Raw genomic sequence first — 13,667 nt, 5'->3', positions numbered from 1 at the left:
AAGTGGTTCACAAGCAAAATCTCAATGGAACTAAAATTAAGACTGGTCAAGTGTTATGTCTTCCTGGTCTTGTTGTATGGAGCAGAGGCATAAACCACAACGGAAGCCACCCTGAAGAAACTAGAATCCTTTGAAATGTAGATATATCGCCGTATTCTTCGGATATCCTGGACAGACCACATCACTAACGTGGAAGTAATGCAGAGAATAGGCAAAAGCAAAGAAATAATCTTCACCGTAAAGAAACGGAAGCTTGAGTACTTCGGACATATCATGAGGCATGCTAAGTACCGGCTGCTACAGTTAATAGTCCAAGGAAGAATCGACAGTAGGAGGGGACCGGGAAGAAGACGACACTCATGATGCATAACCTGCGACAATGGTTCGAACTAACATCGACCGAACTGTTCAGGACTGTTCAGAGGTGCCGTAAACAAAGTCAAAATAGCCTTATTAATAGCCAACGTCCGAAACGGATAGGGCAAAGGAAGAAGAAGAATAACCTTGATAGGTATATTCTTTCCCTAGGATAGGTTCTATACTGAACTTAGGACCCAAAGACAAAAATCTAGAAAAATCATCTAGTAAAGATACTCAAGGTTCTTAATCCAACCCAGGTTTGTCTTTAGTTTCAAGTTTAGCTCAAGATTGAATATTAAATTATGTCTTGTCTTTGTAACAATTTTGTGGTGATGAAGTGGAATGTGTTATGTGTAAAGGTATAGTGTTGGATGATCTACACCATAATAGATAAGACATCCAGTCGAGCAAGAGGCTTTACAATTTACCCAGGTTAGAAAACAGAATTTTGAATTTAGAAATTTCTAATTGTTTTAAAATCATTCATAATTTAGAGTCTAACTTATTAAAGCTCAAAAAAAAATATCATTGACTTACCTTCTGAATTAATTTTTATCAACTTTTCTAGTAAACAACAAGTTTTATATAATAGAACTTTTCGTAAAATAAAATTAGTAAATACTAACAAATATAATAGGTTATTCAATCTTGAGCTGAACTTGAAGCTAAAGACAAAGCCGGGTTGGATTAAGAACCTTTCCAATGTATTTTTACCAGACGATATTTCTAGATTTTTGTCTTTGGGTCCTAAGTTCAGTATACAACCTATCGTCAAGGATAGCTGACGTTGAAACAATTATGCAATTCTGTCACTGATGCGCAGCAGAGGGACATACTCATAGTTAAATCTACGTACAGCATAACTGACTATTTACATAAAAACAACAACAAAAATAACTTTAATTTTTTCAGAACTATGTTGTATAAAAGTTTCTTAGTAAAAACACTAACATTATTGTCATGCCTTCAGACAAATGTAATGTAACTGTAGTTCTGGAGAAGCAAAGATATTTAGAACTATGTCTCGAATTGCTTAATTCTGATAATGTATATAAGATATTAAACAAAGATCAAACTAATACTATTTAAACCAAATCTAACAACCTCATCAAGGAATTATGAAGTTCGGGACAAATAGATGATGTAACAAAGAAAAAATTAACCTGCTATAAAGGAGTTTTACCCAAATTTTACGCTTTACCTAAGATTCATAAACCACAGCTGTCAGTGCGTCCCATTGTTGCATGTATTGGTGCTCCTACTAATTTATTAGCATCCTTTTTGACTGAGATTTTTACCAATGTATATGTCTCTAATGAATACTACATTAAAGATTCATTCGATGTTTTTAACAACTTCAATAACTATCAGTTACCTTAGGGCTATGTTATTGTCAGTCTGGATGTAGTCTCATTGTTCACTAATTTACTTGGAATATTTCAAAAAACTCATCTCATTTCTTTTCAACAACACCTATTTCACTTTCAATAATACTGTGTTTAGACAAACACAAGGAACTCCTATGGGAGGTACTATCTCTCCCATTTTATCCTGTTATGTGATGGATCATTTACTGGATATGGTGATCCCAGAATTGTCCTTCTACATTCCTTTTGTAAAAAAGTATGTGGATGACTTAATCCTTGCTATTCCTAGTAATAGTTCCACTTAAATTCTACAGGTATTTAACAGTTATGACCCTCTACTACAGTCTACAATTGAACATGAGGATGATCTATGCTGAGTCCCCTTTCTTGATACCCGGTTCATCAGAATCCATAATAACTCCCTGATAGTCGACTGGCATAGAAAACCTCATAGTTCTGGACGTTTTCTTATTTATTGGTTATATCATCGTCATTCAATAAAAATCAATTTACTGAAGCAAATGAAGGCTAGAATTACAGCTATCAGTGATCCTTCTTTCCATCAGAAGAATCAGAGAATCCTTTATAATCTTTTTATCAGCAATTTGAACCCAAAACACCTAGTGACCAAGATATTATTCAGTTTGACCCCTAACATAGTACGCCAAAATGATGAGTTGCAAATTACTGTCACAAGCGGAGAACCGAATGCCAATTGCTTATATATTTCTTTAAAATATGTTAAAGACATAACATCCAAACTTGCAAGATTGTTTAAATATATCACCAACTTAAAAATAGCCTTTAAAATATCATTACCTTCAAGATCTATATTTTTTAAGGTTAAAGATAAGAATGATATTAAGGATTGCTCCAACGTTGTCTATCAAATTTTATGTAAAAACTGTAATTTGGTATATGTGGTACAAACCTTACACATTTTAGGTAGTCGTTTAATTAGTCACCGGTGTGATAGCAAATTATATCCTGAAAGATCTTCTCTTGCGGAAAATGTTAACAAAGAACCTCATAAAATGAATTAGGAATCGGTTAGAGTTTTAGCTACAAAGTCCAACTATACTAAAACACTGTTCTTAGAAATGGCATTCATTTGTCAGAATTCCAATGCAATGAATGAACAAAAAGAGTGATATAAATCAATTAACCACTATTTACTCCTACCTATTATATTTGGGTAACCATTCTCTATTCCAATGATGTCTCAGCAACTGGTTCATTGTAATGTTCCAACTTTCAGTCTTTCTGGTAAATTTTAATATGTATTCTATCAGAAGTAGTACTTCATAAGAAAAATAAAAAATAAAAGAAGTGGTGTCATTTGCAATGTCCAGAAATGATATTTACTCTTAACCTCACAAAAACAAAAAAAAACTGTTTTTAATTGTCTTTTTCTTATGTGTCAGTAAATATAATAATTTGTCAATTTGGTCTTTTACACCATGTATTTTTTAATATTTGACTGAATCAATGAGTGGTGCGTAACCTGTTAGTAGAACATCCACGAAAGCAAATCTCAATAACGTAAGTTAAAAAAAAAACCTTTACACCTTTTAATATATTTTTCGAGGATGCTATATTACTAGTCGCATTTTATTTCAGTTTTTCCTGATGATGAAAATAAACATTTCCTGATGATAAAAGCTTGAAACTTAGTTAAAATAGTACACTTATTTCACCGCTGCGTATCTCAATAAACCTCAAAGCTCTGTTATATATATATATATATATATATATATATATATATATACATATATATATATATATATATATATATATATATATATATTTATATATATGTATGTATATATATATATATATATATATATATATATATATATATATATATATATATACATATACATATTATTCAGATAACCTCAAATAAAAAATATTTTTAAATACATTAAAAACATTAAAAAAATAATTTAGGCTTTATCATAGGCTTTAATTCATCGGCACTTTACAAATCTCCAAAGATAAAATTTAAAACTAAGCCAATTGCGGATGAAATAAATGTTATTGCTCATTTATCCTCTGGAGAACCCCTCTCATTATCCTCGTAGTCCATTATCTTTTATCTCTTCGGACATGCCCCATATTTTGATCCGTCTCACTCGAAAAATGTTCCACGTTAACTCCTCATATCTTCCTCTTTGGCTTTGTGCCAAATTACATCTGCAAGTCGTATATGGCATGATTTAGAATTCATTATTTTGATTTATGTATTTTCTAGTATCCGTTTTGTGACGATTTTTGGGTTATTTATTTATATAAAACGCTGTCAAAGCTTCTACGTGCCGATAATCTATACGAGGGCAGATGCTTAAATTTTCAGATGTAAGACCAAAAGATCATGTTACATTTAGATAAAATTAACTTTAACGTTAAATGTTATGTTATTATGGGACTAAGCCACAATAAACTGTAATTAAAATTACATTTTATAATAATTGTTTTGATGTTTGGATTTTCACTCCGCGAACCGTATTGAAAAAAAATTATTTTAAATTAGGGAATTGCTATCACAACCTATAGTTGTTTTGGCACTTTTGTTAGTGAATTGACGTGTGACTTAATTTGTATTGTTTATGTATTGTATCTTTATGTGATATAATATACAGTACATTAACTTTTAAATTACATTTCATGATTACGTTTCAAAATTTAAAAAAAAATATTTAATTTACTGAAGAATCTTCTGTCTCGTTATAGTGTATTTTTATGTATGAGAGAGTAATAAAACAATAAATTATGTATGCAAATCCCTAAACTGTTGATACGGGTGACTCAATGAAAAACAGATATTTGTCAACAAGTTTACAGAAGTATATAGGAAAACAATTTTAAATTGAGTATGACCACCAGGTATAAAGGTTGGAGCAGAATAGAATACAATAGTTGTGAGGGTTACTAATCCCTAAATAAGGTTGCCAGTGTCGGAGTGATGGAGGTCAACAGGTACTAATGAATTTGCAAGAAATGTAAGATGTTTATTTTATTGGTTATATATAACCAATAAAAGTTTAATAAGTTCTTTGCCTATTTGCAAAATAAAGTTTAATTCTTTAGATAAAATAAAACGTTTTATTTTATCTGAAATGAGTGCATTCCACGAAGTAAGGGTTTCAACAATCAAACATTTAATTCTTTAATTCCAGGAATCTATGACAGTAATGACAAAAAATAAAAAAATATTACGTAGGATCCTGGGCCCAATAAGTGAAAACAACAACTGGCGAATTAGGTACAATAGAGAAATATACGAGCAATATAGCGAACCACCTCTAGCACAACATACTAAACTGCAGAGATTACGATGGGCAGGGCACGTGGTCCGCATGCATGAGAATAGAATCCCCAGAAAATTATTAAATGCAAGAATGCAGGGAAAAAGACCTGTTGGAAGACCTAAAAAGAGATGGGAAGATGAAGTCGATGAGGATGCCAGGAACTGCCTGGGAACGCGTTCATGGAAAAGAACAGCGGTAAATAGAGATGGTTGGAGAAGCCTGTTGAAGAAGGCCAAGGCCCGATTTGGGCTGTAGCGCCATTGGATGGATGGATGACAGTAATTGACTAGATAATTACCTTCTAAACTTATTCCACAGAAAATGTGATAGTGGGTTTTTCCATTTTGTATATAGGAAGGTCCAAGTGGCGTATTCTAAATTCTTAACAGTTCACTAAAAGTAGGTACTTCAGTTGCAAGGTGCAGTTTATTGTGTATACTAGTGTTGGAAAATTTGGAAGTGCCGTGTAAACGCCGAAAAATTGGTCCTCTAACAGTTAATGAAAAAACATTCATATTTAATTGTTTTAAATCATTTACAGACAAACGTTTATGTGAAAGTGTTGATGAGACCGTTGAGTTAATTAGCAGTACACTTGGTGTTGGGAAATCTACGATTTACAGAGTTACTAAAGAAGAGAAATGTGGTAGTTTTCAAATGCCACGTAATGCTCCAGGGAAACCAAAATTTCAAATAGAATATCATTTTAAAGAAGGACTTCGACGGAAAGTGCATGAATTCTTCTTTAGACAAGAATTTCCAACATTGGATAAAGTTCTTGTCTCAGTTCGAGATGATAAGGATTACCCAGAAATGAGTCGAAGTACGTTATGGAAACTTTTGAAAGAAATAGGCTTCCGCTGGAAAAAGAATCCCAGAAAGTCTATTTTATTAGAAAGAAGCGATATTGTTATATGAAGAAGACATTTTCTAAGAACCATAAAGGAAATGAGAAACCAAAAAAGAAAAATATTTTATCTTGATGAAACATGGATCAACGAGGGTCATACACCAAATAAATTTTGGCAGGATGAAACTGTTACAAGTCAAAGGCACGCTTTTGTAAATAACTTATCTACTGGTTTAAACCCACCATCAGGAAAGGGACGCAGGCTGATAATAGTACACATTGGCAGTTCAGACGGTTTTGTTGAAGGTGGTTTATTAACTTTTGAATCAACTCGTACCGGTGACTACCATGAAGACATGAACGCTGATGTCTTTCAAGAATGGTTCGAACAAATGATAGATCTTTTTCCTAAGAACTGTGTAATAGTAATGGATAATGCAAGTTATCACTCCAGACTTATAGAAGGACTGCCCACAACCAAGTGGTTAAAAAAAGACTTGCAGAATTAGCTGAGTTCAAAAAATATTACGTACCATCCCGGATCTATAAGAAAGGAACTTTATTCGTTGTGTGCCCTTCATAAAGAAAAATTTAAAAAATACGAAATTGATGAAATTGCCAAAAATCGTGGAATGACAGTACTTAGATCCCCACCATATCATTGTGAATTAAACCCGATTGAACTGGTATGGGCACAGATAAAGAGTGAAGTTTCAAGAAAAAATACCACTTTTAAAATTCATGATGTTAAACAGTTGTTGTTGGAGGCCGTAAATAATGTAAAACCTGAAAACTGGGAAAAGGCAGTAAATCACACTATTAAAGAAGAGGAAAAAATGTGGAAGCTGGACAATATTACTGATAAAATGATCGAGCCAATTATTATAAATCTTGGTTCTGAAAGTTCATCTTCTAAATCTGATTTGGATTTATAACAAGTAGCTGTAAGTTTTATATTAATATTTTTATTCATCTATTTAACATACCTTAGACGGTTTTAAAAACTCTTTTTCTCTTTTGTTATTTTTAAAAATTAAAAAAAAATGTGAATTTTTTAAAACCCTTTTTAATGTAGGCCAGTCAGTTCTAATATAGTGTGTGATAAAAGAGGTCACTTTTGTTTACATACACATAACACTTTATAACACTGAAATAATTCATTTATTTTTTACAATTATTCAAAGTAATTTTTCAATTAATCTTGAGCACGCCCATGGAGTGGTCGGAGCTACCAGTTAAAATTATGCTAATTACCCTCTCGTTTATAAAAATAAACTATAGTAGGGAGACACAATCCTTTCATTACAAGGTATTGGGCGCGGGAAAACCAGCACAGAAGTGTTGTTTACCGAACTCAACGTTCTCAAAAAGTTAAAGTCTGGACTGGCATTTTAGGAGACTACATAATAGGTACATTTTTTATTGAGGGCAACTTGAATGGTAGAGTATAACTCGATTTGTTACAGAATCATGTTTTTCCCGCTATTCTCAATTTTGCTGATGTAAATCTTGAGAATGTTTGGTTCCATACACAACGCTCGAATAATGCGCAGGCGCAGGCCACTTCAAACAGGCGATATTAAGTGGCTTGCGCAATCTTCAGATCGTATACCCATGAACTTCTTGTTTTGGGGACATTTAACAAGCATTATCTAAGATCATCCTGAGGCTAGAGCCGAAAATTTTGATGAATTAAAAAACCGAATAAGAGAAGTCTCCAATTCTCTATACAGCAGAAACTCTTACATCTATCCGCAGAAGTTTGATGATATATTGAGATACTGTTCAGCCGTAGAAGGTCCAGTATTTGAATCATTTCTGTAGAGCATAAAAAATTATTTCTTATTTTATTAGAAATTATTTTTTATTTTCAATATGAATAAATTTTTTATTTTATCTTTTTAAAGGAATGCACTTTTATTTTTAATTCAACCACAAAAAATTGTTCACATTATTAAAAACCGATACAAATCCACCGCTTTATAAACGTCAGTGTATTTTTACCGAGTTTATGTTACAAAAAATGAATCGGATGTACCGGAAACCAAAAATCGACGGAGGGAAATGAGTATGCCATGCGCTGTTATGTGTTACTAAATGGTTTTCTCGTTTTCTATCTAGAAAGCTAGGTGTCGGAGGAGATCAGAGAATTTACCTCGTACGAAAAAATGTTGCTGATTTTAGCGCTTTATGTAGTTTAAAATATCTAATCCAAAACTTATTGCACTGAATACTTGTAGATGATGTGTCTCTAACTTTCTATTAATTCATTAATGTTGATATATGTACCTAGTCTTATTGCTGACGTATTCTTTGAGTATTGGCAACTAAAGCCGGCTACATTCTGCTAATGGGTTTGCTACACATTTTTTTATATTAGGTAAGATGAAAGCTGCTTCTTTCGTTTTTTTCTTATTCATCTATATTTTTTTCATAACTATAAGTGCATATTTTCATGCAATCGGATATGTGAAAAAAGTAAGTCTCTTTTTCTAGATTTTCTATCAACTGGGCTTGCTCTGTTAAAATTGCTTTGGTTAAGTAAACAGACGGTATTTTAAGTGATACATAAATATATAACTATGTCTTAAAACCGTCTAAGCGATTAATAGTGTATATTTTCAACGTCGATGTTTCGCCACCATATAAGAGAACTTACCGTACATAAAATTGTATCATTCTCTTCCATAGTTGAAGTATTAACTTATCTTTTTAGAAAAGTGACCTAATTTTATAAAATAAACAAGTTTGTTTTTTAAAAACAAAAATTAATACCGCTTTGAAAACAAAACATTGCATAATAAAATTAAAAAATCAGAAGCTTTTTTAAGTGAGAACCCCAATTTAATTGTTCTGAAACCTGACAAAACAAGCAAGACTGTTATTATGGAATCCGATGACTATTACAGTAGTAAAATGGATTCTCCATTAAATGACAACATATTGTGAAAAGAAAAATGACCCTACGAACATATTCCAAAAAAAAATTACGAATTACTTGAAAGATGGGAAAAATGTACTTTATCTCACCAAATACAGCTAACTTCCTTAAGATACGTCATTCTGTAGCTTCAAAAATATACGGTCTGACAAAAGCACACAAAAAGAGTATGCTTCTATGCTCTATTGTCTTATATATTCAGTCTCCTTTTGAAAAGTTTTCAAAAATATTTAAAGAACATTATTTCCAATGTAATTAATAAAAATCTATACTATTCAAAACATGCTGATGACCTGAAATCTAAACTAATCTAAACTAAAAAATATGCATTTACCTTGAAATTATAAATTAAACCAACATTTTTTAAGCCCACGAAATTTTACTAAAAATATGTAATAATATATAATAGTCCCCGTTTTATACCGCTTCGCGGTTTTGGGAGTATAGCAGGGTAGTCTGCTATATCTAGGGCCTACGGTATACAAGGAAGGTAACATGGCCAGTGCTACGCTTCAACCGCCTATTATTACCCCTGGTTTTACCCGAGGTACTCATTTTATTCAGGCTGAGTCGACCTGGGGCCTATAGACATTTTTAAAAATGTCTAGTTGTTCTTACTGGCGGTAGGATTCGAACTCCGGACCACCGGCATGCGAGGCAAGCATCCTACCGCTTGCGCTACGCAGGCCCCTAAAAAAATATGTACCTATGTTTATTTTCCCATGCATGCTTACATATTTGAGATCTCCCAAATTCTCTATATTTAATATTAGATTGATGTTCACTTATTCTAATAAAAATTATCGCATTCACAGGGTATTTTATTAATTCAATTATTTGTTCGTTCTTGTTCATTGTTACGTTTAATTTTTTATAAACTAGATCTCAATGTGTTGTGAATGTTGTTAAAATGTTTATTATATTGTTGTAAATTCATTTCCTATTTGTTTAAGTTTTTCCGATGATTCCTTTATGTATCTTATTGTTATTATTCTTGATTATTCCTTGTGGATGCAGTAGCATCCCTCTTTAAGTTGTTCTGTTTAATTAGGTCGATTCTTGATTCGATTGTCTCGAAATTCCTTATTTATAAAGAAAAAAGCTAATCATTTTTTAATAAAACAGATGTAAACCAGTGTTTCTTATTTAAGAACGATTTTTAGTTAAAACAAGTAATGTTTGGCTCTTTCATATAAGGATTTAATAATTCTCTTTTTAATATTGACGTTGTGATTTGATTTATAATTTAAATATCTGTTGGTATTTGTTGATTTTTTGTACACCTGAATCTTATATCCAGGATCCTTCTTTAGGATAAAAACGTCCAAGAAAGGAAGTGTGTTATTATTTCGTTTCTATGGTAAACGTTATTATCTCTTCTTTATCATTCAAGAACTTGTCGAACAACTCTGATCCATAAGGTCATATTGAGAACACATCATCAACATATCTGCACTATACTGTGGATTTTAAATTTTATTTAGAAATATTATTTATTATAAAATCTTCCATAATTCTATTAGGTATAATGACGATAAACTCGATAAACTCAAGCATCAGAACAGTACCAAGAACAGAAGTAATTTTAATTCATAAGTAATGTTTACCTTATATATATAATTGGATGTCTATTAAATTTATATAATAATAATATCAAAAAAAAAATTAAAACAGAATTTAATTAGTGATAACTACTCATTTAGCTCCAATAACCAACACTATACTGTTGGTTAAATGATAAGAACACAATTTACTAAAATGAATGTGAAAAACTAAGTTTAAATACAATACTATGAAAAAACAAATTAAAAATAATCTTAATGTTATCTTAAATAAGTGTTATACTTAATAAGAAATCTACTACATGAAGTTGCAGTTTATTGATAATATCCAAATTAAAGAGTTGTAGATGTCAAATTTTAAAAAACTAGTTAAACATTGTAGACCTTTTCATACTTAAACCCAAAACAACTTTTGTATATACGCTATATGCCTGCCGTTTCAGACAATATATTCGTGATTTTCCTTACATTTTATTAAAATCAGCATTTTGATCTGTTCATTTTAAAAGTAATAAATACCATGAGGATTGTTTTTTAATACGGATGTCCTTCTAATGTTTTTATGTGGCCATACAATGTTTTTAACAACTTTTTATCTTCTTTAAAATAAAAATTTTAAGCTTTTAATAAGCATTTTTTATACCTTAATACACACGAACACCACGTGCTTTGTGTTCATTTTACTTATTTTACAGATACGATATCTTAGTTAACAATATCTGATTAGAATCACAGTGATTCCATTACTCTAATTTTAGTAGTTATTAAGGCTGTAAGACTGTCGTAGCCGACACAAGTAGTTGTAGTAACAGTTTTGCTTTGGTTTTAATAATATATTGTTCATATAATTGCCCATATTTGTAATGCCCACTGTAATTCAACTACATTTACAATTTATTACAATACTTATACACAAAAACATATATAATAACTTTGTGACCAAATAGTAGATCAACTAGTAATCACTGATGCGTTGGTATTCAAAAAGGTAAGTAATTGAACATGCACGCCAATGAGTTTATTGCCAAACGACATGGACGTGAATATTACAGTTCTAAATTTTAAACTTTTATATCATGACACGATGTGGGAAGATAAAAGTTTTAAAATGTCGAAATGAAGTGTTTTTCGCTCGTTTTTTCGACCGAATGGAGTCCTAAATGATTTATAGGGGTCAGAGTTTTTAAGTTTATTATATCCTAATCCAAATGAGGTGGATGAGAGGATTTTTATTTCGGTAACCTACATCAAAAAGCAATAAAAGATTTTTTAAAATTTTTACGCGGCTATTCCATTGGATCTGGTTTTAAACCCTATTAAATATTTGTATTATTATGAATTTTTTATATACTTTTAACACAAATAATATTATTTGATGAAAGCGCACCTAGGCCTCCACCAATTTATAAAAAAATAATCAATATTTAAGTTTTTTGTTGTCAAATTTATTGCTAAATATTATGCTAATATTCATCAATTATTACCAAAGTTATTAAAGAGAGATAAAAATAAACTTAAACACTATTTAGTTTATTACAAAAACGTACCTATTCTGCTAATATCTTCAGTGTTCAAGCAGACACCTGAAACAAAAAAACAAATAAAAATTAGGAAAAAAGTTTGTAGTAGTAAAACTTAAAGATGAAAACAGACTTTGGCAGTTCATTAAACGAAAAATTTGATAGAAAGCCTGTTGAGCTGAGGAAGAAATGGACAGAATGTTCACTAAAATAATGAACAAGGAAGTTGTTCAAGCACTTCTAAACATAAAGAAAGGTAAGGCAGTTGTACCAGATAATATCCCTGAGAAAGTGTAGTTGGCTAAAACGTTTGGTGGCTATAATTATTTTGTTAGACAAATACCAGACGAATGAAAAAGCAGTATATTACTACAAATGTTTACAAATACAAGGGAGAAATACATCAATGCACAAAATACAGGGCTACCAAACTACTTAGTAACACTATTAAAATATGAAAGAGAGAAGTTGATATTAGAGTGCATATATTGCATAATTGCATATTTTATGCAAATATCTGGGGTTTTGTATATTTACTCCAAAAATGCATAAACGTCAATTTATTTGGATTTGTGCATTTTAAATAATATTTATTTAACCGTAGATAATGGTATGACATACTGGAAATTCCAGTGTTCATTTTAGGCAATAAAGCTCGGATTATAGCCAAAATGATTTTTTTGCCTATTTTGCCTATTATAATTGTTTTTTGCACTTTTGGTCTTTTTTCGTAAATTCCGCTATTTGTGCCTTTTTTAAAATTTCATGGTACTACCCATGATATAATTCTATTACTAAACCATTCTATAATAAAATTTTGGGTCAATAATAAAATATCAATGGTTTGTTTATATAACAGATTTCTAGGAAAATGTACCTGATCGAGACTTGAGGGTTAACTATTTGGAAATCCCTAAGCTTCATTAGTTTATTATCAGTTGTACAGTCGGTTACTGTATCAGAGTTTAGTCACAAATTGCTATATCCTAGTTTAGTTTTGTTGCGTATACCGAAAAGCAAAGAACACGTCTTAAAACGTTTTAGACATTTGTGTGAAAAGATGATCTAAATGAAGGCTATGGATCGCACCTTATTCGGAACTTTCTCTAGAAGGAGATGGAGCATTTTGTAAACTTTGTGGCAAATCGGTAAGTTTTATGTTTTCTCTTTTTTTCTCGTCCCACAACATAACTAAATTCTAAAGCGGTTTTAGAATTCTAATTATTTTTTTTTATTCTCAGATTTCAAGTAGAAAAAAGTACTTTATTGACCAGCATTGTGGAAACCCACTTCATAGGCGTAATTTGGAAAAATTAAATTCCTCTAAGTTAGCCCAAATATCTCTGCGGGATAGTTTAAGCAGTTAAAAAAAAAGAAGGAAGACGCATTTAAATTTGATTTATGTCAGAGGATGATTGCATCCAACATTCCTCTATATAAAGTTAATAACACTAGTTTTAAATGCTTTTTCGAAAAATATCTTAATAAATCCTTACCGGACGAGAGTACATTGAGAAAACATACTGTGTAAAAATGTTATGTGGAATGTATTTCAAAAATTAAGCAGGAGTTAGAGGGCAATTTTTTGTATATTATCGTGGATGAAACGACAGATGTATGCGGCAGGTATATAGCTAATTTAATGATTGGAATTTTGAATGAAAACTTAGCGAGAAAACCTTATTTAGTTGCCGTTAAAGAATTGGAAAAAACGAACAATTTAACAATAAGTCGATTTATACAAGATAGTTTAACA

The 13,667-nt window shown here is 31.1% G+C and overlaps 1 protein-coding gene across 7 annotated transcripts in view; it reads right to left on the bottom strand.

Annotated features, from left to right (window-relative positions):
- LOC140445278 (octopamine receptor beta-2R-like) overlaps positions 1 to 13,667 on the bottom strand; it is a 1,072,317-nt gene that overhangs the window by 56,494 nt on the left and 1,002,156 nt on the right. For all 7 annotated transcript variants that reach the window (XM_072537203.1, XM_072537205.1, XM_072537202.1 and 4 more), the window contains one exon: positions 11,939 to 11,974. The gene's annotated coding sequence lies outside the window, so the exon portion shown is untranslated. The remainder of the gene's footprint in view (positions 1 to 11,938; positions 11,975 to 13,667) is intronic.

This window comes from Diabrotica undecimpunctata, chromosome 7 (genome assembly GCF_040954645.1).
Source record: "Diabrotica undecimpunctata isolate CICGRU chromosome 7, icDiaUnde3, whole genome shotgun sequence".
Classification (NCBI taxonomy): Eukaryota; Metazoa; Arthropoda; class Insecta; order Coleoptera; family Chrysomelidae; genus Diabrotica; species Diabrotica undecimpunctata.
Note: the sequence above shows the minus strand (reverse complement) of the source record. Positions and strands in the feature narration are given on the sequence as shown.